The sequence below is a fragment of the Somniosus microcephalus genome, chromosome 31 (assembly GCF_052327205.1).
Source record: "Somniosus microcephalus isolate GS21.2 chromosome 31, FLI_Smic_1.0, whole genome shotgun sequence".
NCBI lineage: Eukaryota > Metazoa > Chordata > Chondrichthyes > Squaliformes > Somniosidae > Somniosus > Somniosus microcephalus.
This window is the reverse complement of record NC_141017.1, coordinates 8,604,047-8,629,103: the sequence shown is the minus strand read 5'-3', so window position 1 is coordinate 8,629,103 and position 25,057 is coordinate 8,604,047. Positions and strand designations below refer to the sequence as shown.

Genomic DNA, 25,057 nt, shown 5'->3' with positions numbered 1-25,057 from the left:
CAGCTGTGACACTGTCATCTGAAAATACAGCGGTGGGCAAAACATATTGTGCTGGGATGAGAACTAATTCCTTGTTTCCATTTCAGTTGCACTGAAGTTCAGTGAAATAAGAAACTCACAGACTGATTTCAAGATGGAACTTTCTCAGATGAAGACTAACAGTGAGTGGAATTGACAGTCTGAACCATCGCCATTTCTCCAACTCCAAAGGTTCTCTGTTTTACAGAGGGTTGGGTCAAGTCAGTCACCAACCTGACGCAATCTTGTGCGAACAACTGGTTAACCTTAACCACTGGTCCTAGTGTCACTGGATAAGGTCGCGGAGGAGCCCAGTTGCTCCTCTCCGTCAGGGCATGGTGTGTCCTGAAGGAGGATTTACCAGAAGTTCATTGACCGAGAGGTCGCTTGCTATCAGGCAAGGCTGTTCCAGATGATGCAGCTGTGATATTCCCCTCCCCTGAATAAGAACATACAAAATCATGGAAGGAGTAAAGGAAAAGATTCTGCACCTCAAACAATCCTCTCTGCTCTGTCTTCAACTTTGCAACATACAGGAAGCTTTGGTTTATCCGGAGGTTATATGTCCGGAATACTCGATCTAACGGCAAAAATCAGGAGCCGTTTTCTATAAGTTTTTTTAGTTCTCGTTGCTTTTTTTTCCCAGCCAGGCACTGCAAGGTCTGTAGCTATAGCAACAGCTTCAGCTAGAGACGCTTGCAGCTGCAGCCGACTGTTTTGAAGCTGTTGCTAAGCAACAGGGTTTGTTGCTTCACACGGAGCTTTTCAGTTCCGTATGTTTCAACATTAACGCTGGTATGTCCGGCACTTTTGATGGTACGGCACCAGCTCGGTCCCGTCAGTGCCGGATATCAGAAAGTTTCCTGTGTTTGATGGATCAAATTTAACAGCACATTAAAACCGTATCAGGAGCATTCCAGGCCACACATTTTGATAGGTGGATTAGGAAATATACGCTCCACAATTAAGCAATAGTCTGAGTTTTGCTGGATTTTGTAATGGATATCTTTACAGTCAAGGCTGAGCTTCTTTTGTACAGTGCACCTTCTTGTTCCACGTAACCCAGTCCCTTTTAGTTGCTGAATTGTGATGGATCAGGAGAGTAATACAATTGAATCGCTGGGTTTGATGTAAAGCGTGGGGGAGGTCCCAGCAGCCATCGGTTCAGATGCGCCACCCTGCCTTTGACAATATACATTTTGCACATCGCAAGCAGATCACCCTAACCTCACATTCCAGCAATTGGCTGATTCCCAAGCACAGTCTATATTCATCATAGCCTGTCAGACCCATACTCACATGGTTACACGTGGCTTACTCTTTTGTGCATTGTCTATTACACTTTGATCAGCACGAACCAATGGCATGGAGGCTGTTGTCAACCCTTCAATTATCCATCTTCTGGTCTACCTAAGATCACTGATATGGCTCTTGGCATCTCCACTCCACTGGTGAAATTCTTACCCATGTTCTTCAACTCTTCGATGCTTCACTGGTCATCTCCAGAACCTTTGACACTTTCTGGCACCACATATTTCTAAACAGGTAAAGACGCTCCTTTACCAGAATGGTGTCCCTGGCTGTGTGCTTTCTCACAGCTGTTGACCTGTTCAGCCGTTCTGTCACCTCTACCATCGATGCCCTTGTGACCAACGAAACCTTCACTGTCTCCGTTTCCTGTCGTTCCCCCGGTACAGCTCCCATCTTTGCTCCCTCAAGTCCAACGGGTGCAAATTTTGAGTCTACTTGAATTGGCTTCACCGTACATTGCCAGATCCGGCTGGACCACATCAAGCGTTACCAAGCCGAAACTGCCCACTACTCTAGAATAATCCTGGAGAGCAAAGATAAACCCCTGGCTTCTTTTCTCCACCACCAACTACCTTCTTAAACCCCTCGCCTTGCTCCTTCCACCCTTAAAGCAAGTACGAGGTGCTGATGGATTTCTTTGGCATCAAGACAGAGAAGGTCTGTTCAGCTGCCTCTGCTGCTTCACCCCCTTCCCCATTGAGCCAAACTTCCTCCCAGTCCGCTAGCCCTGAACCACAATCTCGCACCTTCCCCATGCTGTCTCCAAACTAATCGCCTCCATGACACTTCCCTCCTGCCAATGCTCCCTCTAAACACAGTCGCGCAGTAATGGTAACAGTCCCGCGCAGGCCACTCACCAGCTTCTCCAGTGTAAATGACGCACGTGCATGGAAATTTAAAGGGACCGCGCACTAAAAGTAATAGGCTGCGTAGAAGAAAACCCAGCTTACGGGGAACATTGCCTCCCGCTCCATCGATCCTGTTCCCACTAAACTGCTAACACCCAGCTTCCCTTCCTAGCCCCATGCTTGCTGACATTCTAAGCTTTTCCTTCTCCTCAGATACTTGTCCCCCCCTTTCAAAACCACTATCACTATCCCCTCTTCAAATAACCCGCCCTCGACCCTCCCTTCCTGTTTCATCACCAATCACCAATTTCTCTTCAAGAGCATTGAATGTGTTGTTGTCTTTCAGATCAATGTACATCTCTCCCTCAAATCCCTGTCTGAATTCCTCCAATCAGCTTCCTGCCTCACCCCCAGCAACAAAATAGCCCAAACCAAAGTCACAAATAACATTCTGTGTCCCTATGACCATGCTGTTTTATCTTTGTAACCTCCTCCAGACCTAAACACCCACCCCAAGCTCTCCGTTTCTCTGACTTTGGGCTATTGTGTATTCCTCCCCTTTCACCCCAACATTAGCGATCATGCTTTCAGCCGCCTCGGCCCCAAACTCTATAATTCCCTCCATAAACCTCACTGCCTTTTTACCTCCCAATCTTCCTTTAAGACCCACCTTAAAACCTACCTCTTTGTACGAGCTTTTAGTCACCCCTCCTATTCTTTCCTTCTTTGGCTCAGTTTCCATTCTTTCTTCTGCCTCTGTGAAGTGTCTTGGACATTTTTCTACATTAAAGGGGCTATATAAATGCGAGTTTTTGTTTGAATGGCTGAATCACTAAATCGGAGTGTCAGCTATGTTCCTCCTTCTTCTACATCGTGGCTTCTTCATGCATCTTGCAAGTCCAACCAGCAGCCCCCATCTCTTGGGTTTGGTAGCTCCATCTTTAGCCATTCTTCATCCATTGACATTGTTGACCTCAACGCCTCTTCTGATCTCAGCCGATGCTCTTGAATCTCCTCCATTGCTATGGAAAACTAGAAAAAACTCAGCTTGATCTTCCGTCAGAAACTATTCTATTTGGCTCAACTCTTCCCAGATCTGCTACTTCTGTCCCACTTCTGGGCAAGATACAAGAAGAAACTTGATGCCCCTTCCCTCAACTCGCATCCCAGAGATGTGTCTGTCACATCCTTTCTTGTCTCTCTATTTTATCAATCTTACTATGATACTCCTCTCTTCCTCCTAAGCTTCAAATATGGCAACTTGGATGCTGTTCTTTCTTGTTGTATCCTCAAATGAAGATGTGTTATTTCCTACTCTGACTTTTGGCCAAAGGGTGAAAATAGGTGCTAAATGGATGCAGTGCTAATAAGACTAGCCCATTTGAAAGTGTGGGTTTAGCACACAATTTTGGTCCTGATTTTTGTTTACCAAAATTTGAACTTGCCTGGAGGCGCTAAAACAGACACCTGCAGGTTTAGCACGCAAGCGCTGATTAGACGCAATTTTCGTGGCGCAGTACCTGTGGGCTCCTCGCACCCACTTCCACTGGAGGTGTGGAGTGCTCTGGCTGACACACACAGCGGCAGGTTTCAGGGTGGCTCGGGGACCGAGTGAGAGGGCGCACAGCTTCTCCTTTCTAATAACTGGCTGCAGTTCATCAATAAAAGGTTACAGGGAACAAACTACCTACTCACCATCTCATCTGGGGAATAATGGTGTATGAAAGGTATATACAAGGGGGAGAATATTATAGGAGCCATTGCACAGAAGGGAAGACTCTCTGCTCCAATGTTGATCTGTAAGAGGACATTCACCCAAATAGACCCTTCCTTTAGCCCTTAACTCAGTTAGTTTAATGGTAGAACCATTTTATAACTATAGCGAAACATCAGATGCATAGTACATAAGAACATAAAAACATAAGAAATAGGAGCAGGAGTCGGCCATACGGCCCCTCGAGCCTGCTCCGTCATTCAATAAGATCATGGCTGATCATTGACCTCAACTCCACTTTCCCGCCCAATCTCCATATCCCTTGATTCCCCTAGAGTCCAAAAATCTATCGATCGCAGCCTTGAATATACTCAAAGACTCAGCATTCACAGCCCTCTGGGGCAGAGAATTCCAAAGATTCACAACACTCTGAGCGAAGAAATTCCTCCTCATCTCAGTCTTAAATGGCCGACCTCTTATCCTGAGACTATGCCCCCTAGTTCTAGACACTCCAGCCAGGGGAAACAACCTCTCAGTATCTCAGAATCTTGTATGTTTCAATGAGATCACCTCTCATTCTTCTAAACTCCAGAGAGTATAGGCCACATATCTTGAACAGTCGACGCGCATTTAATTAACATCACTCAAGAAATTGCCTTGGTAATGTAACAACAGTCTGGTTACAGTCTGGGCCGGCCTTCCAACATAAGGACTTAGGTTTGCTGAGCTTGGTGTTTGAGTCCAGCTGCTTCAAGATGCAACAGCAGGAAGTATGTCAGAGGACGTATTTCACTAACTCGTGTGTGCACATTGCCTGGCACTGTGCCCAGGGAATGTGAAATGTTAGTGGGGGTGGGGACACCGCAGCAAGGCAGAGTTGGAAGCGCACATCTACGACAATCTTATCACCCCACCCTGCCCAGATCAGGTGGAGAATCCGAGACAACATCTACATATCTATAATATATTAAAAATCTTACATCGGCACACACTTCCTGTCTACACAATCTTACTTCCTGTTGTCACACTTTTCACTCAACTTTTCCATTATAAATAACTGTGTCCACTGTTATAATGGAAATTGCTTATGTAAACGTGTCACACTGTAATTACACCCTCCTGCCCGTGGTGGCACTGTAACACCTCAATTTTGCATCTCCCAGCTCATCCGTCTGTACTGCAGAGACACGCTAATGCTTCAACCAGCTCCCAAAATATTGTAAAATTTTGATACATAACTATAAATAATAATATCAAATGAAAGTCTTGTACAGAAGTAAGGACATGAACTGAATTATCTCGGCACAACCAGCTCCATTTATCCCCTGCCATACAATTCCACTTCATGTGAAGACTACACTTGGTTTTCACTCCCCATGGCCACAGGACATTGTCTAGTGTAGTAAGTTGGACTGTTTTATAAGGACAGAAGTGTTAGACCATACAATGCTTGGTTGGACCTATTTCTCATATGGCTACAAAGTCTAATATGATGCTAAGTAAACACTGGGTGAGTTCATTCATAGGTCAATTGCTATTCAGTCTGGAGATCAAAATCTGGCTTTATTTGTAGGAAGACCACTTAAGAGCCTGCGGATATTCTGGTTGTGGCCTGATTAGTTCCTGAAGAGCTGTCTTTATCGTTTTATCAAGTGTTTCCAAGAAATTTACATGGACAGCGTGTGACATCGGAAGTGTGACAGACAGGAAGTGTAATGGGCCAAAAGTGTGACGGACAGGAAGTGTGACAGACAGGAAGTGTGATGGGCCGAAAGTGTGGCACAAATGTGTGACAGACAGGAAGTGTGACAGACAGGAAGTGTGATGGGCCGAAAGTGTGGCACGAATGTGTGACAGACAGGAAGTGTGACAGACAGGAAGTGTGAGGGGCCGAAAATGTGATGGACAGGAAGTGTGACAGACAGGAAGTGTGATGGGCTGAAAGTGTGGCACGAATGTGTGACAGACAGGAAGTGTGACAGACAGGAAGTGTGAGGGGCTGAAAGTGTGATGGACAGGAAGTGTGACAGACAGGAAGTGTGACAGGCAGGAAGTGAGATGGAGAGGAAGTGTGTGCCAATATAAAGATCTTACAGAAGCTAATTATTTAAACATGTTAATTGTGTATCTTATCTGGAATGAAAACTAAAGTTTTGTTTCTGTTTCAGTCACACAGATGTTCACTGAACTAAGGACCTCCCAAGCTGAATTCAAGACTGAACTTTCCCAGATGAGTTATGACAGTAGGTGCTGAATAATAATCGGAAAGAGTCTCCAGGCCAGATATTCCTCTCCACTTTGTCAGGCCCAGTTCCTCCAAAATACATTTCAATATGAATAATTGAAATGTAACCATCAGAGAGTCATCCAATGGACCTGTTGTGGTAGCTGTAGAAGAGAAAGGTGTTGAAGTGCCTCAGTGCTCTGTGAGCAGTTATTAAGGACCTTTGTTAAAACAAGGTTTGATGCAGATGTTGGCCTACAAATTGGGCCGCACACCGCCTGTTTTTTAGGCGCTATACGGCCGACTGAGGCCCCAAAATGGAGGGCAGGAAGCGCGGGCCCATCTCTGACCGGAAGTGCGCCGCCCGCCATATTGGATAGGGACAATCAAGCGGCTTCCTTTACCCACGCCTGAAGTAGGCATTCGGCCCCTTGTATTATTATATACATATAACAGGCCTAACATCTGCTCAGGATCGCCTCTCCAAGATTGCTTTGCCCTGAGGCAGCCAACACCATTGCACCCAGGGAAACCAAACCTGCAGAACGCCTGCAGAAAAATGGTATTAACTTAACTGGATGTGAAGCCAGGAGGAGCAGGGGTGATCCTCCCGACCCCAAATGAAAGGACCCTCCCGATCGTTGCCACTCCCGCCCCCACCCCCCCACCCCCCGTGACCCATTCCTGGTCCTGAGGGTCGGTGTGACACTAGCAGCAGGTCAATTCCTCACCACTCCCCTCCATCCTTCAATGAGCGGATTCTACCAATGGGCAGGCGGCCTCTCACTGCCAGGGTGCAGATTATGATCCTCTCGCTCAATAGCAGCCCTGGGAAAGGCGAGGTGCTCATTTTGTCCCTGAGGCCCTTCCTTCTCCGCTGCAGCGGGATGTCCCCGGCTGATTAACAAGGGTGGTAGAGACCCACCAGCTGTGTTGTACATCACACTTTTTCATTAACACCCACAGTAACAATTAACAGTACCACAGCACTCAGGAGGTGGAACTGCTCGTTCAAGGCATGTCTTCACAGGCCAGGCTTCCAAGGTAAATCCTGCCAATGTCTTTCCAATACCAAGTTTGCATGGAAAGCAGTATTTTATGGGCCGCGATTTTACTAACCTCGGCAGGTTGCGGCCCCGCTGCTGTCTCCATCGCGCTCTGTGAAATGAATCTCCCCATATGGGGCTTGTTGAGGTGCCCAGTGCGTTTCCTGGGCCAATTAGAGGAAGCGGGCCTGGTGACATCATTTGATGATGCGTCTTCAGCCGGTTTCCTTAAAGGGACCATGGCCAACTTTCTTTCGACATTTGTGCTGTCAGTGTTCTACAGCATTGAGGTGCTGCAAGTACTGACAAGCACTGCACAGAGGTGCACGCCTGCACCCAGGCTCTCCCATGACTCAGCACGCAGGGAGGTCCTCTTCCCTTCCCATGGGCGGAAGAGACCTCCCTAGGAGATCAACACAGCCTGGTTGCACATTGCAGAGGAGGTCACAAGCAGGGATGTGGTCAGGAAGACCTGGGTGCAGTGCCGCAAGCACTTCAATGATCTCAGTAAATCACGAAACGTTAGTACAAAGCCACATTCGACCTCGTCCTGCTGTGCCTCTTATCACATCCCCATCACTCTGCCTTCCCTACTCTACTCCTGCACATCTTTACTCACACCAACTTACCTTGGATCTCCACCCACCCCTCTCTATCTATATTATCATATCCCCATCTCACTAGCCACCCCTCATACTCACCCTCATCCTAGTGCAATCAAACCAACTAACAACACACAAGGGTAGGCACTTGGGTGTTTTATGCAATGCTCATGTAAAGTTTCTGTTAATGTGGTGTCAAACATTGAAACCTTTATTTTCAACACTTTGCATTCTTGGACAGATTTGTGTGCACCTTTGGAAGTGGCTTAGTGAGTTGCAGTGAATGGTGAGACATAACGTTCCCCCCTCACCCGCAATGGTGAAAGGAATGGTTTGGACACTGTAGGGATGCTTTATGGTGCTGGAGTGGGGTGGTACCAACCTGGCGCATTATGTGACAGCCAGGGTGTGCAGCGTCAAGTGAAGTAAACCTGGCCATGGTGAGGCCATCCCTGGCGTCCCGGGCAGCAATGTGGTCAGATGCTGATGCCCTGTGTCCTGTGCAGCATCAGGTGATTACGGAGAAGGTTGGTATTGTTGTTGGTGCTGCTGGTGTTGGGGCTGATCATGGTCAGATTCTGAGGACCAAGGTGAGAGAGTATAAAGGGCACCCATGGTGTGGAATAGATAGCAATTGAAGTGAGATGAAAGAAACGATCTGTCAATAGTGAGAGAGGTTATTCCAATGAGAGGGCACTGGATAGAGAGTTTGCTCCAAACACTTGCAACCTGCATAAAGTTCAATCTGTCTTCCAAATGCAGTAAGCAACAGCTTCTGAGCTTGGAAAGTGAACAGCTGTGAGATGGGAGCTTTTATAGCACATTTCAAGCTGTCAAGTAATCAGCTGATTCAATGCCCATTCATCTCCTGCCTCAGTTTAACAGGCATGATCCCCGAGCAGCGTGGACCCCGTGGGCGAGCAGGTAAAATCAAAAGGTGAGCTCAAATGTGTTCTTAATGATCTCTAAACAAGGTCATAATTACCTGACTTGGGTCCCCATCGCTGCATGCCGGGTCTGCTCAGCGCTGACAGACCCGACATTGGGAAAGGCGCGTGGCGGCGGGTTCACAGCGGGGTCCCGACCCACTGGGAAAAAAAACACTTTCCCACCCGACCCGCCGCCGATCGCACCCGCTGACCCCCTGGAAAATCTCGGCCAATGGAACAGGAGGAGGCCATTCAGCCCCTTCAGCCTGTTCCGCCATTGAATAAGGTAATGGCTGATCTGTAGCTTAACTCCATTTAGCTGCCTTTGCTCCATATCCCTTGATGCCCGTATCCCCCCAAAAATGATCAATCTCAGTGTTGAAAGCTCCGATTGACCCCCAGCATCCAAGGCCATTTGGGGCGTGAGTTGCAGATTTCCACTACTCTTGGTGTGAAAAAGTGCTTTCTGATTTCACCCCTGAACAGCCTGGCTCTGATTTTAAGGTTCTGCCTCCTTGTTCTGGACTCCCCCCACCAGAGGAAATAGTTTCTCTCCATCGACCCGATCGAATCCCTTTATCAGTTTATAAACACCACAATTAGATCATCCCTCAACTTTCTAAACTCAAGTGAATACAGGCCTCGGGGGTGAATTGGGTATCGCCCCGTCTGGGGCGCTAACTTTTGACATTTTGAAAATTTAGCGCCAGGCGCTAAGGATTCTGAACTTCTACTAGATTGGGTGTTAGCGCCCCAGGAAGGAAGTGGGGCGCTAAATCAAGCGCTAATGACCTCAGTGGGGCGCGACAGGGGCGCTACCAGCAGAACGCTACTGACTTTCAGGTGCAATGCATTCAGCAATGATCTTTCACCCTGGTTCCTCTCGGCAATGGTAAGGAGCGTGGAGGAGTCCACCTCCAACATTGCACAGAGCTCTGCGCACACCATGGAGCCCATCATTTCTGTAGTGTATGTGCCTTTAAGTCAGAACTACTTTTACTGCTCCTGTATACTGTAGTACCGGCAGTGACCACACCGGTATATAAGCTTTGCGCATGCCTCTGTACCCCCAGTCTAGAGACTACCCTCCTCCAGTAAAGACCTGTTATTTGTTAATGTACAGCATCCGTGTGATTATTTAATAAGAGCATATCCACTGAGCCATGGATCCAACAGTGGCGACGAGTGTCAATTCGAATCTAACTGCAACAACAACAACAACAAAAATAGTCGAGGCCAGGAACACGGGCGTCAACCACGAGCAACCGCCCAGCAGTCAGGCAGAGATCCAACTTCGCAGGGGAGGCTGTGCAGAGCAGGGCTTGGTTCCCCAGCCACAACGAGCAGTAAGAGACCGACGACAGGTCCAGCGCAGACCCTTCCCGAGCAGCGGCGGCTGGAGCCGACCGACGGCGGAGAGAGAGCCGAGCAGCGTCGACGGGGTAAGACAGAGGGTGAAGAGCGCAGGGTGCAGCCGGGGGTTGAACACCGAGCGGCATCGAGGAAAATAAAACAAACCGGAGAGAGAGGGTAAGAAACAGTCGATTTCTAGACTGAGCGGCATCGAAAAATATAAAAAGAAGAATGCGCAGAGCACAGCCAGTGCTCACGGGTGAAGAAAGGGAAGACGCCATTGAGCCGCGGAGCAGAAGGAAGAGCGCAGGAGGCGCCATTGAGCCGCGGAGAAGAAGGGAGAGCGCGGGAGACGCCATTGAGCCACGGAGAAGAAGGAAAAGCGCGGGAGATGCCATTTTTAGAAGCTGCAGCGGAGAAGAAGGGCGAGCGCGGGAAGGAAGGAAAGCGCGGGAGACGCCATTTTGTGCCAGCGGAGAAGAAGGGGAAGCGCGGGAGGCGCCATTTGTGATAGTTAACGCACACCCAAGGATGCCGAAGAGTGGCAGTATCTCTACGTTTGACAATGAAGTCGAAGATTGGGCGACATATGTGGAACGTATTGAGGTGTACTGCAGGGCAAATGAAGTGCCAGATGCTAATAAAGCACTGGTCCTGTTAAATTCCATGGGTGCAAAAATTTATGGGTTACTGCGAAATCTAATAACCCCAGAGAAGCCGGTAAACAAGAATTTTGAAAGCATAGTAGAAATCCTACAGGACCACTTAAACCCCACACCGCTGCTGGTATTAGAACGATTTAAGTTCCATAAAAGGAACCAACACAAAGACGAAAGCAACGCTGAGTAACTAACGGAACTGCGCAAGCTATCGAAACACTGCCAGTTTGGAGTGGGACTAGCAGACACGTTAAGGGACAAGTTTGTGTGTGGGCTACAAAGTGAAGGAACCCAGAAACGGCTTCTATCAGAAAAGGACCTTACGCTGGACAAAGCTTTCAGTATGGCAGTATCACACGAAGCAGCCGCAAGGGGCGCTGCAGAGATACAACGGAGACCGCAAGAATATGGCACCAATGAAATGTCCTATGGAACAGGGAAGTGCTATCGCTGCGGCAGAACAACACATGACCAGAAAGATTGTTGGTTCAAGGACCAAGTGTGCAGACAGTGTGGGAAAGCAGGACACATAGCAAGAGTCTGCAGGTCTGGGAAGAAAACCAACAGTAAGAAATCTCCACAGGAGAAGTACAAAAATGTACACCAGGTGATGGACAGAGGTTCAGACGAACAGAAAAGTGACACAGACTCCGGAAGCAAGGAGCTGGGTTGTCTGAAACTACATAAGGTAACCGAAATGGAGGATCACCAGACTATCTGGGTTACACTCAAGATAGACGGAGTCCAAGTGGAAATGGAATTGGACACAGGGTCAGCTCTAACAGTGATAAATCAAAGAGACTACAAGCGGCTATTTTCACACATACCCTTGAAAGCTACAGAGATTGTCTTGAAGATGTATACGGGGCAAAAAGTCTACCCCAAAGGAAAAATAAGGGTGAAAGTGACATATAAAGGCCAGGAAATACCTAAAATGGATATATATGTATTGCCAAATGGAGGACCACCACTGCTAGGACGTGAATGGATCCGGAAGATACAATTAGATTGGCATTCCATACAGGCACTGAAGGTTGAGGCCAAAAAGGATGACGACGTCAGACCTGGACGACTGTCAAAAATGCTAACTGACACAAAAGAAGTGTTCCAGGAGGGACTAGGAACACTAAAAGGAATAACAGCAACGATTAAAATGGAGGAAAATGCAAGCCCAAAGTTTCTGAAGGCCAGACCAGTGCCTTATGCGATCAGACTGTAAGGGTTTGGGGGCTTCTTTAAACTGGTTTAAAGTAATTTTCCTGGTCTTGCAGCCTTTGCCTGCACATCAGACCAATTCCAATAAAACCAATTTTAAAACAGCGGTTTCGAATCGCTACCCTACCTTCCAGTTCTGACTGCAGGGCTTATAATTATTGATATTAAAACAGACACGTAGTTTGGATGAGAGAAAAAAATCAAGTTTTATTAACTAAAAGAAACTATAATCAAAATATCAAACTATCCCACACGAACACAGTAAAATTGTAAAACTATATAACAGGGGGGTTGCAGACGGCGAAAACAAGGGATACAATGGCTACAATGTTATTTAAACAATCTTAGCAATTCCCTTAAATCACCACCCCCAAACTCCTTAACTAGGTTGCTTTGTTGAGGAGTCAGAACACCCTGCTCACCTGTGGTCCAGCGAAGTAAGAGAGAGAGATAGCTTCTCAGCCGCTAGCTTTATACCTGGTGAGGCCCCTGCCGTTCTGCCTTGCAAGGGCTGTGTGCAAAATTCCCCACCCAAAAGGGTCCAATACACAAGAGAAAGCTGTGATTGGCTAACTCAAAGTGGTTAGACTGGGTTAATGTGTCTTCCGGAGCTCCCTGGGCTGAAACAAAAGGGAGATACAACTGCTCTATTGTCCAGTGCTGGGTGATTTAAAACCCATTCAAATGTTAAATGTTTCCCATTCAAGGTACAAAAGTCTCTTCTGCAGTTTAGATGTACCCACTCGATATACAAACAAATGCTAATAGCATTCAATTGCTTTGTAAACAAAGCATTGTCCTTTGTCTTCGGTCATGTGGTGACAGCCATTTTTATCCCTGGAAATTTAAAAGCACATCGCCCAGGGATTCTTTAATCAAAAAAAAAAGAATCTTCAGAACTGTAAATTATTGCGAATTCTTACAAGACCAGCTGTTGAAGCAGAGCTAGAAGGGTTGGAACATTCAGGAGTACTGTCCAAAGTGGACTGGAGCGAGTGGGCTACACCCATCATTCCTCTAATGAAGAGGTCGTTGAGTAATACGCCTGGGGAACCAAAGATGGTCCGCATCTGTGGGGATTTTAAGGTGACAGTGAACCCAGTCCTTCACACGGTGCAATATCCGCTTCCACGAATTGAGGATATTTTCGCCTCGCTATCTGGAGGTAAACGCTTCACCAAAATTGATCTAGCCCAGGCGTACTTGCAAATGGAGGTAGAAGAAGCTTCGAAACATTACCTTACGATCAACACTCATAAAGGTCTCTATCAATACAACTGGCTGGTGTTTGGAGTAGCCTCGGCTCCGGCTATCTGGCAAAGGGCGATGTATCAGGTCCTGTAAGGGATTCCAGGGACCCAGTGTTATTTGGACGACATCTTGGTCACGGGCGAAAATGACGGTGATCACCTCGCCAACTTGGAGAAGGTGCTCACCAGATTAAAGGAGTATGGGCTACGAGCTAATCGCCACAAGTGCGAGTTTTTCCAGAAACAGATCTTGTATTGTGGCCACGTCATCGATGAAGAGGGGTTACATAAGTCCCCTGACAAGATTGAGGCAGTAGTCAAGGCTCCAGCACCGGAAAATGTGTCACAACTGAGGTCGTTCCTCGGGCTGGTAAACTACTACCACAAGTTCTTACCAAATTTGTCTACGGTATTACACCCGCTGAACACCCTACTGCAAACAGGGGTACCATGGAAGTGGGATGACGAACGTAGACGAGCTTTCCAGAAGTGTAAAGAATTGATCACATCAAAAGAGGTGTTGGCCCATTTCAACCCAGCACTACCAATTCGTTTGGCAAGTGATGCATCACCCTACGGTATTGAAGCGGTGCTGTCGCACAAATTCCCAGACGGGTTGGAGAGGCCAGTAGCCTTTGCGTCTCGGTCACTAACCTCAGCCGAGTGCAACTACGCCCAGATTGACAGGGAGGCCCACAGCCTAGTATGGGGAGTAAAAAAATTCAACCACTATCTGCATGGGCAGAAGTTCACTTTGCTGACTGACCACCAACCACTTGTCTCCATCTTGAATCCTAAGAAGGGCGTTCCAGTGATGACTGCACAGCGGTTACAAAGATGGTCCCTGTTTCTAGGGGCGAATCAATATGAAATAGAATATAAAGGCACGAAACAGCATGGGAACGCTGATGGGCTATCGCGCCTGCCACTGCCTACTGTGGAGGAAGCACCAGCAGTGGACCCTATCGAGATATTTTATTCATCAATAATTGAACGATTGCCAGTAACAAACGCGGATATAGAGAAGGAGACCCGCAATGATCCGACGCTGTCACGGGTATATGAATTGACGATGAGGGGATGGCCAACACATGGCGACTCACTGTTGCCAGCATTCTCATCCAGAAGAGAACAGCTGTCAGTATGCCAGGGGGCAGTGATGTGTGGATCCAGAGTGGTGATTCCACCCAAGTTAAGGGAGAGAGTGCTAAATGAGCTACATGAAGGTCATCTGGGGGGAGTGAAAATGAAAAGCCTTGCTAGGGCTTATGTGTGGTGGCCGGGAATCGAACAACAAATCGAAGACCTAACTAAGAGCTGCTTAGGATGCCAGAAGGTCCAAAATGCACCACCACATGCCCCTCTACACCCATGGGAGTGGCCCTCCTCTCCATGGCAATGGGTGCATATTGATTTCGCTGGTCCATTCATGGATTCAATGTTCTTAATAGCAGTGGATGCTCATTCAAAGTGGCCTGAGGTGATAAAAATGTCTTCAACCACTACAGAGAAAACGATTGCAGTCCTACGGACCATATTTGCCAGAAACGGTTTGCCAGAGCAGATTTGCTCTGATAATGGACCACAGTTTGTGTCCGCCGAGTTCCAAAAATTCATGAAAAGGAATGGGGCAAGGCATTACACATCCGCCCCGTATCATCCAGCCACAAATGGATTGGCTGAGAGGTTCGTACAAACCTTTAAGATGGCGATAAAGGCCATGTGCGACGATGAAATTCCACTACAGCATAAGATGGACAATTTCTTATTAGCCTACCGAAACGCGACACATGCAGTTACCAACCAGACCCCGGCCATGATGTTCTTTAACCGAAGGTTGAGATCTCGTCTGGACTTGCTCAGACCAAATGTGCGAAGAAATGTTGAGGACAAACAATTCCAGCACATCAATGAGAAGCCGACAAGGAGCTTCAATGTAGGGCAACCAGTCTTGGCCCGTGACTATCGAACAGAGAAGTGGCAACCCGGAACGATATGTACAAGGCAGGGGCCATTAATGTACACAGTGGATGTCGGGGAGAACATTGTGAGACGCCACGTCGATCAGATCTTAGCGTCACAGGAACGCGTCAACCCCATGTCTCGAGTACCTGGGGATGAACCCGACATACCGGTAGCATCTACTTCAGACCCAGTAGCAGTGGAACCCGATGAACTACCCGAGGAAAAGGGGTCAGAATCGCCTCTGCACCAAGAACAAGAACCTCTGGAAAGGCGCTATCCCGAAAGGGTCAGGAAGCCGCCCCAAAGACTGAAACTATAAATGGACTTTTGTTGTTTATTGTACATGTTGAAATGTTAATTGTTATTTGAATATTAGGGGTATTACTAATCTAAAAGGGGAGGAATTGTAGTGTATGTGCCTTTAAGTCAGAACTACTTTTACAGCTCCTGTATACTGTAGTACCGGCAGTGACCACACCGGTATATAAGCTTTGCGCATGCCTCTGTACCCCAAGTCTAGAGACTACCCTCCTCCAGTAAAGACCTGTTATTTGTTAATGTACAGCATCTGTGTGATTATTTAATAAGAGCATATCCACTGAACCACGGATCCAACAATTTCCACTGTGCAGAGGACGGTAGACTCCCAGAGAGACTGTGTGGATCCAGACCTCATGTTACATGTCATGGGTGATGTGACAGCTTCCATTGCAGCACAGGTGGAAGCGACGCAATGTCTTAGTGCTGTAATGCAGTCAATGGTTGCTACCGTCGAGTCTCAGACTGCTCTCATACAGTCTCAGCTTGATGCCACAAAAGCTCTGACTGCTGCCATCGTGGCTGGGTCGAACACCGTCCACCAGGGCTTTCACGGTGTCGCAGCAGGCCAGCAATCTGTGCTCAAGCAGATTGGTATCAAACCAGTGTCCTGGCCAATATTTATCCCTCAACCAACATCACTAAAACAGAGTATCTGGTCATTATCACATTGCTGTATGTGGGATCTTGCTGTGTGCAAATTAGCTACCGCATTTCCTACATTGCAATAGTGACTACCCTTCGAAAGTATTTTATTGGATGGGAAGTGTTTTGCTATAGAAATTCAAGCCTTTCTTTCTTTCCTTTAAACCCTTTGAAGCTTCATCTTCACTCAGAGGTTGGTGAATCTTTGGAATTCTCTACCCCAGAGGGCTGTGGAGGCTCAGTCGTTGAGTAAATTCAAGACAGAGATCGATAGATTTTTGAATATTAAGGGAATCAAGGGATATGGGGCTAGTGCGGGAAAGTGGAGATGAGGTAGAAGATCAGCCATGATCTTGTTGAATGGCGGAGCAGGCTCAAGGGGTCAAATGGCCTCCTCCTGCTCCTATTTCTTATATTCTAATGTTCTTTTGAAAGGCCCCAGACCTTATCTAGATGAGGGTGTTCGATCCCGGAGTGGCGAGATTGGGGTGGGCAGTGCTGAAACATCCCTGCATGTCCAGACACTATGTTCCAATCACACAACTGATCCTGTCCCCACAATCAGGGACAGGGTCAATGGGCAGGAATGTAGGCGGATGGGAGATCCAAGCGCCCTCCCGCTAACGGAGCCCCTCCCTCCCTCCCTCCCCCGGGGAATTTGTGTCCTTCGCCTAGTTTAAAAGTGCCGTAAAACCATGATCCTACAGCTGATCGGGGATTGTTGACAGGAGCCTGATGGAAATCCCGCTGCTAAGAAATCCTAAACATACGATGCCAGGAATCTCCGATATCTGCCGGGTTCACATCTAAAACTGTGCTTCTCTTTCAGTTACAAAGAGATTCAGCGAAATACGAATCTCCCAGAGAGACTGGAAAACGGAACTGGGTCAATTGAAGAATGACTGTAAGTGCCAAGGTGTCTCCAACTCAAACTGTTCAGAAACATTGAGAAAAGGTCTGTTTAAACGTGGCAAATATAGCTCTGTATAAAACCCAGCGTCCAATCACCTGTGGAACCCACACTCTGATTGGGGGTGGAATATTGCCCAAATAGCGCATTCCCCTGGGGTGGGAGGAGCAGTCCCACGGTGCTCTCCTAAATGGTAATTCATGGGGGCTGTGTCCATGATGGGTGGATGGTCATAGGGACTGTGTCCATGATGGGTGGATGATCCTAGTGACTGTGTCCATGATGGGTGGATGATCCTGGGGACTGTGTCCTTGATGGGTGGATGATCCTAGGGACTGTGTCCATGATGGGTGGATGATCCTAGGGACTGTGTCCGTGATGGGTGGATGATCCTAGGGACTGTGTCCATGATGGGTGGATGATCCTAGGGACTGTGTCCATGATGGGTGGATGATCCTAGGAACTGTGTCCATGATGGGTGGATGATCCTAGGGACTGTGACCATGATGGGTGGATGATCCTAGGGACTGTGTCCATGATGGGTGGATGATCCTAGGGAATGTGTCCATGATGGGTGGATGATCCTAGGGACTGTGTCCATGATGGGTGGATGATCCTAGGAACTGTGTCCATGATGGGTGGATGATCCTAGGGACTCTGTCCATGATGGGTGGATGATCCTAGGAACTGTGTCCATGATAGGTGGATGATCCTAGGAACTGTGTCTGTGATGGGTGGATGATCCTAGGGACTGTGTACATGATGGGTGGATGGTCCTAGGGACTGTGTCCATGATGGGTGGATGGTCCTAGGGACTGTGTCCATGATGGGTGGATGATCCTAGGGACTGTGTCCATGATGGGTGGATGGTCCTAGGGACTGTGTCCATGATGGGTGGATGGTCCTAGGAACTGTGTCCATGATGGGTGGATGATCCTAGGAACTGTGTCCATGATGGGTGGATGATCCTAGGGACTGTGTCCATGATAGGTGGATGATTCTAGGAACTGTGTCCGTGATGGGTGGATGATCCTAGGGACTGTGTCCATGATGGGTGGATGATCCTAGGAACTGTGTCCATGATGGGTGGATGATCCAAGAACTGTGTCCATGATAGGTGGATGATCCTAGGGACTTTGTCCATGATGGGTGGATGATCCTAGGGACTGTGTCCATGATGGGTGGATGATCCTAGGGACTCTGTCCATGATGGGTGGATGATCCTAGGAACTGTGTCCATGATGGGTGGATGATCCTAGGAACTGTGTCCATGATGGGTGGATGATCCTAGGGACTGTGTCCATGATGGGTGGATGATCCTAGGGACTGTGTCCATGATGGGTGGATGATCCTAGGGACTGTGTCTGTGATGGGTGGATGATCCTAGGAACTGTGTCCATGATGGTTGGATGATCCTAGGAACTGTGTCCATGATGGGTGGATGATCCTAGGAACTGTGTCCATGATGGGTGGATGATCCTAGGAACTGTGTCCATGATGGGTGGATGATCCTAGGGACTGTGTCCATGATGGGTGGATGATCCTAGGAACTGTGTCCATGATGGTTGGATGATCCTAGGAACTGTGTCCATGATGGGTGGATGATCCTAGGGACTGTGTCCATGATGGGTGGATGATCCTAGGGATTGTGTCCATGATGGGTGGATGATCCTAGGAACTGTGTCCATGATGGGTGGATGATCCTAGGAACTGTGTCCATGATGGGTGGATGATCCTCGGAACTGTGTCCATGATGGGTGAATGATCCTAGGGACTGTGTCCATGATGGGTGGATGATCCTAGGGACTGTGTCTGTGATGGGTGGATGATCCTAGGGATTGTGTCCATGATGGATGTGGAGATAAAAATTTGTGGGACATGTAAATACCTAAAAAAAAATTAAATGATACAAATAGCAACACGTGCTATTATAGACCCCACCCAACCCATTGAATCTGCTGAGGAAGGTCCTGCAAAGTTTCTCCGTGCCTCCCATTTAATTCCACAATTATACCTCCTTGACGAAGTTGCCTCTTTCTGCCCTTGCTGCCACTGAAGAGGGTCTCGGAAGCCCCTCCGTTGTACTAGGGATGGACAATAAATGCCGGCTTTGCTACCGACGCCCACAACCCGGGAATCAATCATTTTTTCAAAAGCAATCATCATTGGAGAAGGACTGCAGCAAACCCAACATCGTGCGGTTAAGGGCTTTACATAACGGTGATATCAAAAGAGCAAATTGAGACTTGAATAGTACCTCGAACCATAAAAGTTCACAGCACAGAATCACAGTATTCAGACTTAGGAGAACTCTATCAACCTAGTTAATTGGGAGCACTGTGCACAGTTCTGGCCTCCATATTACAAAAAGGATATAGAGGCACTGGAGAAGGAGCAAAAAAGATTTACAAGGATGACCTGAACTGTGAGGTTACATCGATCAGGAAAGACTGAACAGGCCGGGGCTCTTTTCTCTAGAAAAAAGAGGGTTGAGGGGTGACTTGATAGAAATTATGAAGGGGTTTGATAAGGTAGACGTAGAGAAGATGTTTTCACTTGTGGTGGAAACCAAAACTAGAGGTCATAAGTAGAAGATAGTCACTAACAAATCCAATAAGGAATTCAAGAGGAACTTCTTTACCCAGAGAGCGGTGAGAATGTCGAACTCACTACCACAGGGAGTAGTTGAGGTGAATAGTATAGATGCATTTAAGGGGAAGCTGGATAAACACATGAGGGAGAAAGGAATAGAAGGATATGTTGATGGGGTGAGATGGAGAGGGGCGGGAGGAGGCTCGTGTGGAGCACAAACCCCGGTATGGACCAGTTGGGCTGAATGGCCTGTTTCTGTGCTGTAGACTCGATGTAACTTTTAATCAAGTGCAAATGTGAAGAACCTACAGAGATGTGTTTATCAGGCAACTGAAGGTCCTTAAAGCAAAATACTACGGATGCTGGAAATCCGAAATAACAACAGAAAATGCTGGAAAAACTCAGCAGGCCAGGCAACATCCGTGGAGCGAAAAACAGAGTTAACGTTTCAGGTCAAAACCCTTCTTCAGAACTGAGAAAAAAGCAGGAAATGAAACAGATTAAAAGGCCAGTTTGGGGGCTGGGAAATGGGGGAGGGGATGAAAGAACAAAAGGGAAGGTCTGAGGGGTGAAGAGACATTAAGAGATATTCAAGACGAGACAAGATGGTAATAGGACAGGTAAAGAGACAAAAGACGGCTCTAGATGAAGTGTGAAATGCGCTGGCAGAGTGAGAGACAGCTGCCATGTCAGAGAGAGAAAGGAAAAGGCACAAACCAAAGGTGTGGATAAAAAATATATTAAAACTAGCTGAAGTGCCCGGCGATGCCGAGGCTTTTTTGAGGGCATGTTGTTGTTGGAAGAGAGAGAGCGACTGGCGGGGGGGGAAGAGAGAGAGCGACTGGCGGGGGGGGAGAGAGAGAGCGACCGGCGGGGGGGGAAGAGAGAGCGCGACTGGGGGGGGGGAAGAGAGAGCGCGACTGGGGGGGGGAAGAGAGAGCACGACTGGGGGGGGAAGAGAGAGAGCGCGACAGGGGTGGAAGGTGGCCCGATGGACCCCTGCGAAGGAAGGAAGAAGGTAAGCTCTCCCACCCCCTCACTCTTTCCCTCCCTGTCCCACCCCTTCACTCTCTCCCTTCCTCACCCTCTCTCTCTCCCTCCCCCTGTCTCTCCCTGCTTTACACTCTCTCCCTCTCCCCTCCCTTCTCTCCCTCTCCCCCCCCTCCCTGCCCTCCCCCCCTCCCCACCCTCTCTCGCTCCCCCCCTCTCCCCACCCTCTCTCGCTCCCCCCCTCCCCACCCTCTCTCGCTCCCCCCCACCCTCTCTCGCTCCCCCCACCCTCTCTCGCTCCTCCCCCTCCCCTCCTCTCTCTCCTCCCCCTCCCCTCCTCTCTCTCCTCCCCCTCCCCCTCCTCTCTCTCCTCCCTCTCCCCTCCTCTCTCTCCTCCCTCTCACCACCTCCCTACCCCCTTCTCCTCCCTCTCTTCCCCCCCCTACCCCCTTCCTCCCTCTCCTCCCCCCTTCCTCCCCGTCCCCTGCCCGAGCCCTCATCCCCCGCTCGAATCCCTCTTTCCGCCCCGGGGCCCGGGCTTCGGCACCTGGATGAACGCGTTCCCTCGGCCGTCACCCTGACGCCGTTGGCCGTGAGGCAAAGACATGGCCCAGCCGAGTCCAGCGCCCCGGTCAGCTGGAGGTCCGCAGCCGCTGTTTGTCCGCAGCCCACAAAGCACCCGAGCCCAGCGCCGGCGATGTCTCCACGGAGCTCCGTGCCCCCCCCACGCACTGACATGGCCCCGCCCTCCCGAGCTGGCTTGAAGAGCGCCGATTGCGGCTGAGAGACGGCCGGCGGGCCCGGTTGCCGGGGTAACCCTTCCCGCTCTCCAAGCCCCGCCCGAGATCAGCACTCCCGAGAGCCCAGCCCCGCCAGCCTACCTGGAAAAACGGGGAAAGGTAGGAAAATTAATGAGATTAGATAAGTTAGTTACTTTGTAAATCTTTTTTTTTAAAAACAATATGGCCTAGAAATTGAGTAGCCTTAGCGCCGCATTTGAGGCGCTAGAGGGCCTAGCGCCGGAGTTATGGCCAGTTTAGAAATTCCCTGGGGCCCTAGAATCGGCGGTAGACCGGTTGCGCTGCGCCGGCACCGATGACGTCATCAGTGTGCGCAGTGTCCCGGTTGCCGTGGTGACGGGCCCCAGCGCCGAAATTGAGTTGCGGCCGCCTCGCCCGTGGCAGCCGCAACTAAGATTTTTTCAACCGAGTCTTCCCCGAGTTAGCGCCGGCGCATTAAGGTCGCGCGGCGGCCGGCCGCTTTCCCGCCGGCCGCCTGCCCGCACCTCCCTCCCTGGACTCCTCCACCCCCCCCCCCGCGGAACAGATGCGTCTGGCCTGCAAGCCCGGCACTTGTCCGAGGTGCCGGGCTCATTTTTTTCAATATTTGAACGGACAGCGGGCGGGTGCAGGCAGCTCCTCCTTAACTGAAGGAGGAGGCCTGCACTTCCCCAGCCTGCCGCACCGCATCGGGTCCCGCAGCGCCGGATTAGCGCCGCAATGCGGCAGTCAGCGCCCATTGGGAGGCGCTCACGCCCGCCAGTAGCGCCGGCAGCCGTCTGGGCGCGGCGCTACTGAATTTTTGGCGCGCGCAGGGGGACTTAGCGCCGGCGCTAAATTTCCGGCGCTAAAGCCCTGGCGCGGCGCCAACTCAATTTCTAGGCCTATGTGTTTTAAAAGCAACGTTTTTTTTAAAGACGCAGAAAGCGGGAAAAAGAAAGGAAAAGTTTGGAATCAAGATGGCGGCGACTCACCTCGGTTCAGAACGATAAGGCCCGCCCACACACGCACCGATTGGTCGACCGTCAGGTGACCAAAGCGTAGGATTCGTCAATCGACCCGTCACTCGACCGTAGGAGGGCCCGGCCGCACGCTGGTCGACCTCGAGGTCACTCTGTCGCTAATGAGCGGATAATGAGATGCTAATGAGCGGAATGTTGACGGTTTTTCGGATACCGCGGGCGCGATTTTAGCCCGGCCGAAACGTAAATACGCTTAAGACCGTTTTGGAAAGGTAAGCTTTCTTTCGACGTAACGCACGCGTAGGTACGCTCTGTAACTTTCGAGCGTATAGCCCGACAGACGCACACGTGAGGATAGACAGACAGAAGGACAGAAGGACAGACAGACAGAAGGACAGACAGACAGAAGCATCGCTTTATATATATATATATATATATATAGATGTAATGGGGGCCGAGGTTAGGATCTGAAATTGTTGAACTCGATATTGAGTCCGGAAGGCTGTAAAGTGCCAATCGGAAGATGAGGTGCTGTTCCTCGAGTTTACGCTGAGCTTCCGTGGAACAATGCAAGAGGCCGTGGACGGTGAGGTCTGAGTGGGAATGGGGTGGTGAATTGAAATGACAGGCGACCAGAAGCTCGGGGTCACCCTTACGGACTGAACGGAGGTGTTCCGCAAAGCGGTCACCCAATCTGCGCTTGGTCTCCCCAGTGTAGAGGAGACCACATCGTGAGCAGTGAATACAGTATACTAGATTGCAAGAAGTACAAGTAAATCGCTGTTTCACCTGGAAGGGGTGTTTGGGGCCCTGGACAGTGGGAAGGGGGGAGGTATAAGGGCAGGTGTTGCATCTCCTGCACTTGCATGGGAAGGTGCCGGACGAAGGGGAAGGGGTGCTGGGGGTAATAGAGGAGTGGACTAGGGTGTCTCAGAGGGAGCGGTCCCTACGGAATGCTGAAAGGGGAGGGGAGGTGGGATCTCGTTGGAGGTGGCGGAAATGGCGGAGGATGATCCGTTGAATGTGGAGGCTGGTGGGGTGAAAGGTGAGGACAAGGGGAACCCTATCGTGGTTCCGGGAGGGAGGGGCAGGGGTGAGGGCAGAAGTGCGGGAGATAGAACGGACACGGTGGCGGGCCATGTCAACCACGGTAGAGGGGAATCCTCGGTTGAGGAAAAAGGAAGACATGTCGGAAGCACTGGTGTGGAAGGTGGCATCGTCGGAGCAGATGCGGCAGAGATGGAGAAACTGGGAGAATGGAATACAGTCCTTACAGGAAGTGGGGTGGGAGGAAGTGTAGTCCAGGTAGCTGTGGGAGTCAGTGGGCTTGTAGTGAATGTTGGTCAATAACCTATCCCCAGAGATGGAGACGGAGAAGTCGAGGAAGGGAAGGGAAGAGTCGGAGATGGACCATGTGAAGGTGAGGGAAGGGTGGAAATTGGAGGCAAAGTGAATGAAATTGTCTAGTTCAGGGCGAGAGCAGGAAATGGCACCAATACAGTCATCAATGTACCGGAAAAAGAGGTGAGGGAGGGGACCCGAGTAGGACTGGAACAAAGAGTGTTCCACATATCCCACGAAAAGGCAGGCATAGCTAGGACCCATGCGGGTACCCATAGCAACACCTTTAATTTGGAGGATATGAGTGGAGTCAAAAGAGAAGTTGTTCAATGTGAGAACAAGTTCAGCCAGGCGGAGGAGGGTGGTGGTGGAGGGGGACTGGTTGGGCCTCTGTTCAAGGAAGAAATGGAGCACCCTCAGGCCATCCTGGTGGGGGATGGAGGTGTAGAGGGATTGGACGTCCATGGTGAAAAGGAGGCGGTTGGGGCCAGGAAACTGGAAACTGTTAAAGTGGCGGAGGGCATCAGAAGAGTCGGTCATGTAGGTGGGAAGAGACTGGACAAGGGGAGAAAAGATAGAGTCGAGATAGGAAGAGATAAGTTCTGTGGGGCAAGCACAGGCTGTCCTATTACCATCTCGTCTCGCCTTGAATATCTCTTGATGTCTCTTCACCTCTCAGACCTTCCCTTTTGTTCTTTCATCCCCTCCCCCATTTCCCAGCCCCCAAACTGGCCTTTTAATCTGTTTCATTTCCTGCTTTTTTCTCAGCCCTCACGAAGGGTCTTCGACCTGAAACGTTGACTGTTTCTCTCTCCACGGAAGTTGCCCTGGCCTGCTGAGTTTCTCCAGCATTTTCTGTTGTTATAACTGAAGGTTCTGGATGTGTTTGCAAAGTTTAACTGAAATCCTTATCTTGCTAATTGACTATAAATGGGCAGAACATCTAACTTCCTCTGTGATAAGCCAAGCTATTTAAACGCATGTGTTTTGCTTTCACAGTACACGACAGAGAAAGCGTACAACAGAAAGGAGTACAAATTGGCAGGAGAAAAATAAGCAAAGGTGAAAAGTAAGCAAAAGGAGATTACAGGTGACTTTCTGAAGATCTTATCCAAGGGAAGACCAACGTGTTTTAATGCATCAGTTTGTACCACTGTTATTGGACCCTGGGTATCCTATGTATGTTAGCCCTATCTAGGACTGTACTTCTGTTATTGGATTCTGGGTATCTTATGTAAGTTAAACCTATCTAAGACTGTACCACTGTCATTCCATTAAGTTGAGTCCAGCTGATGTGACTCTGAATCCAAAATATTATGTTTCCAACAGTAAGTTGACTGCTGTGTGCCTTGCGTGTGTGAAAGTAGTGAATTAAAGTGATGCTGG

At 49.2% G+C, this 25,057-nt stretch overlaps 1 long non-coding RNA gene across 1 annotated transcript; it reads left to right on the top strand.

Moving 5' to 3' along the window:
* The first annotated feature begins 92 nt into the window (after positions 1 to 92).
* LOC147097561 (uncharacterized) lies at positions 93 to 25,057 on the top strand. The gene is made up of 4 exons (XR_015074292.1): positions 93 to 161; positions 6,060 to 6,134; positions 16,927 to 17,001; positions 24,671 to 25,057. It is a non-coding gene; the product is annotated as an uncharacterized LOC147097561 (long non-coding RNA).